Below are 4,295 nucleotides of genomic sequence, written 5' to 3'. Positions count from 1 at the left end.
AGCTTAAACTTTTGGGATGAATGATTTCATGACATTTTATATCCGAAAGGTCTAATGGTTGATGTATACGAAGTAATAGAAGAGTATTAGGTAGCGTTTGTTTTGGTGAACATGTCCATCAAGACAAAAACACAGAGATATATGTATGGTGTTTGTTGGTGAGACAAAAAATTATGAAAGACACGGTTACACAAAACTACCTATAAATGACATGTATTCCATCTCTTTCAAAAATATTGAGACATGAATAAAAATTTGAGACACTGAATTTTGTACAATTTTTTTCTCAGTCCTTTTCTCTCCACTCTTTCTTCATCTTCTCACTCGCAGGTAGCCTTTCTCTGCTTTCTACCGTTGTTGAGTCGGCGCAAGCCTCCAATCTCTGGCTGTTCGTCTTCTTTAAAGTTTGTACAACTTCTCTCACTACAAAAAAATGCCTATGGCCATACTTTTTTCTTTCTACGCTTTAAAAGCGTGGCCAAAAGTGGTCAATGGCCACGCTTTTATGAGGGTGGTGATTGACTAAAGATTTGGCCACGTTTTTTCTTGCTACTCTTAAAAAGCGTGGTGAAAGGGGTCTATGGCAACGCTTTTATGAGGGTGGCAATTGATTCAAGATTTGGTCATGCTTTTTTTGTCACGCTTAAAAAGCGTAGCCATAGAGAGAAACAGGTACGCTTTTAAAGCGTGGTGACAGTGTTTTGTTATAGTGATGCTTTAAAAGTGTGCCATTTTCTACAACTCTTTTGGCACGCTTTAAAAGCGTGGCCAAAAGGTTGAAAAAAAAGTTTCGAAAAGCATATAAATTACATTGCACACCCTCTTTGAAACTCTATGTTTCTCCTTTGAACCCTAAACTCTTCGAACTCTTTGTATTCACCCAAAAAAGAAAGGCCCTTTGAAAGAACTTTAAACTCTTCGAAAGAACCCCAGCACTCTACGACCCCAGTAATCCAAAGAACATCGCTGGCGCTTGCAATGCCTCTGTCGGCGCTCCCTGTTCTGGCACTCGCACCATCGCTACTCCCACCCTAAACCCCTAACCCTCCTTTGGTGGTGACTCTCTCTGGCGGTGACTCCCTTAACGCTCACTATCGGTCACAAACCCTCCATTGATGCTCCCTCCGTTGCTGCTCCCTTCTGTCACTGCAAACCTCTAACCCCTTCCGCCGCCGCTCCCTTCCGTCGGAGCATTGGAGAAGGTTTGTTGTTCAGGGCCGCTCCCTTCCATTGTCAAGCTCGAGGGGGTTGCTATCACAACCAGCGAAGAGGACGAAGATGCCATCCTCGATCTATAATCCCTAACTCATGCTTTTTCAGTAAACCTTCGATCACCATTTAATCATTTATGTTGAATATTACAATAAATCTGTGCTTTTATTTGTTATTACTCTTTTCCAATTGATTTTAGGAAAACGAAGTTTTACCGATTCGACAAGGAGGGGAACCGGTGGAAGGAGAGAACTGCAGGTACCGTCAAGTTCCCGAAGAACATGGTTACTAGCAAGGTTTTACTTCTCATCTGAACAAAATTCATTTGTGCTTCTTTATTTATGTTGTTTATTCTCTGATTCATTTGTGCTTTCTTAGTTCTTTGATTCTTCAGTTCGTAAGTAGTTAGAGAAGTTTAAATGATAATTGTTTGAGCCTCATATGATAATGTCGAACGTGGTTCTTTTGCTGTCATTATAGTAGTTAAATCTAAGAAGGTTTATTGGTTCATTTGCGCAACTAAGTTTTGCTCTCTTTTTTTGTGTTTATGCAAAACAAAATCGTTGCTGAGTGTGGTTCTTTAGTTCTAAGCACTCCAAATCATTGAAAAAGGTAATTCATGGATTCCATATTTTTTTTCATTTGAAAATCATACTAGAACAATATAATCTAATATGAGAAGTTGTTAATGCTCTAGCAGTTAGTGACTCGTTAATAGAGAGTGACAATTTTAATTCTCTCAATGAGGAAGACATTTCTGAAGCACTTGCTGTTGCGAGAGTATTTCCAGTAGAAGTCAAAGGCCGGACGAACGGCCACGCAGACAATGGTTGTTGGTGGTAGCTAATAGGTTGCCTGTCTCAGCTGTTAGGGAGGGTGAGGACTCATTCCACCTTGAGATCAGTGTTGGCAGCCTAGTCAGTGCACTTTTAGGCAAGAAAAAGTTTGTCATATCTGCGTTAGTTATTTTAGTATGGTTAATTAATTCTTTTATTATGTATTTACTTCCTACAACTTAATTGCCTTTGTTGATGATCTCGTACAGGTCATAAAAATGATAAGATTCTTTCTAACTTTCTATTGTCAATGTGAAGGTTATATATGAAGCCTTTTGTCTTTTTCTCTATTGAAGGTGTAAAGGAGTATGAAACTAGATGGATTGGGTGGGCCGGTGTGAATGTATCTGACGGCGTTGGGCAGAAAGCATTAACTAAAGCTTTAGCTGAAATGGTAATGAATTTTTCTCTCTCTCACACATACACACTTTGAATTTTTCTTAAATTTATAATTCTCGAGGATGAGAAAATACACGATATCTTAATGTGTCATCCTTCCATACTTAATGGATTGTGATTTTAATATTTGCATCTTCCTGCATCCCAGATTCCATACTTATGATTATGCTAGACATTTTGTAAGTGCTTGTAGTCGCATTCTTGGGCTTGAAGGGACACCTGAAGGAATAGAAGATCAAGGAAAGCTAACTCGTGTGGCTGCGGTAAAAATTCTTATGTTTTCTATACATCTCACAGCATAGCTAGAATATCATCTATTCTGTAGAATGTTCACCTGTATTAAATAAATAGAAATGAATATTTACTCACTAATTTCCTTCTCATGATCAACTTTCTTATTTTTTGGGAGTTTGAAAATTCAGTTTCCTTTTGGGATTGATTCTGATCGGTTTATTCGATTCCTTAAACTCCCTGAAGTCCAGGAGCACATGAAAGAACTGAAAGAAAGATTTTCAGGCAGAAAGGTGAGAGCTTTATATGCCAAAAATAGTTTGGAGTTGTTGCAACCATTCCTTGATTTCCATGTTTGCTTTGCTGATAATTGTGCATAATTTGAATAACTTTATGTTATAATCTAATAATCAGGTAATGTTGGGCGTTGATCATTTTGATATGATAAAAGGAATTCCACAGAAGATATTGGCATTTGAAAAGTTCCTTGAGGAGAACTGACGCTAGCGTGATAAAATTGCCTTGTTGCGAATTGCTGTACCAACTAGGACAGATGTTCCTGATTGTATGTTTCATCTTTAGGCATGTTAGTTATTACTTGAATCATATTTATCAATTAATTTATATTTTTACTCTTTAGATACATATATACATGCATTTTTGTTTTAATTTGCTTGTCATCTTATTTTATTTGTTGCCACTTATATTTTATGGTTCAGATACTATTCACATTTGGAGTTTCTTTAGGACATTTTGTCATATTCTCTAAAAGAGTAAGAATTGGATTCAACCTAGAGGCAAATGTTGCCTCTCATACCGTATGGTTTTTAATAAACATTAATAACAAATAATTCATTATTTCTTTAAAAGGCATTGCTCTCTATGGTCACTTTTATAATCTTAATTGGTTACAATTTTTCTATGTCTAAAATTGTGTTATTTCCTGTTTTCACATATTGGGTCTATTTGGTTGTTATTTATCATTCTTCTTTTTATTCTACCTTTCTTGTTTCCTGTTATCAGTTTTTCTTCACAAAATTATGAAGACGTGATATAGTAAATGTAAACTGGAAATGAACAAAAAGTCCTTCTATTTTCCTTTTTTTTTCTCTTGTATCTTCTTTTTCTTGGCATACCAGTATCTTTTTTATCTTGTATTTGAGTATTAATGTATAAAATAATTATAGCAAAAATTATATATGTCACTAATTACTGTTTGATTTGTCTTGTAATAAAAATTGCATACTATATTTATAGGTTTGGTAATAAAAAAGACTGAAAATTTATATTGTGCAGTGATGAAGGTAAAGTCAGAAAAAAAGATTTTTTTAAATTTGATAAGGCTATCGCCACGCTTTAAAAGCGTAGCTGTATCTCTCGCTATCGCCACGCTTTAAAAGCATGGCCGTATCTCTCGCTATTGCCACGCTTTTTAAGTGGGGGGCAATCTGCAAAAGCGTGGCAAAAAATAAAGCGTGGCGATAGGTCACCAAAAGCGTGGCAATAGAGAAACCACCATGCTTGCAGATGTGACCCTTTAAAAAACGTGCCGATAGCTCAAAAAACGTGGCAAAAAATTATCGCTACGCTTTTTTCAGCTTTTCGCCATGCTTTAAA

General features: G+C 36.3%; 1 long non-coding RNA gene across 3 annotated transcripts; it reads left to right on the top strand.

The window, feature by feature from the left end:
• Positions 1 to 857: 857 nt before the first annotated feature.
• LOC112759136 (uncharacterized) lies at positions 858 to 3,347 on the top strand. Of its 3 annotated transcripts, none has more exons than XR_003179964.2 (8): positions 858 to 1,319; positions 1,412 to 1,508; positions 1,797 to 1,824; positions 1,913 to 2,088; positions 2,345 to 2,442; positions 2,596 to 2,710; positions 2,870 to 2,971; positions 3,093 to 3,347. It is a non-coding gene; the product is annotated as an uncharacterized lncRNA (long non-coding RNA). The 3 variants fall into 3 exon arrangements; XR_011873610.1 differs by having other exon boundaries at positions 1,913 to 2,145; XR_011873611.1 differs by lacking the exon at positions 1,797 to 1,824 and having other exon boundaries at positions 1,964 to 2,145.
• The last annotated feature ends 948 nt before the right edge of the window (positions 3,348 to 4,295 follow it).

This window comes from Arachis hypogaea, chromosome 16, assembly GCF_003086295.3.
Source record: "Arachis hypogaea cultivar Tifrunner chromosome 16, arahy.Tifrunner.gnm2.J5K5, whole genome shotgun sequence".
In the NCBI taxonomy this organism is placed as follows: domain Eukaryota; kingdom Viridiplantae; phylum Streptophyta; class Magnoliopsida; order Fabales; family Fabaceae; genus Arachis; species Arachis hypogaea.
Note: the sequence above shows the minus strand (reverse complement) of the source record. Positions and strands in the feature narration are given on the sequence as shown.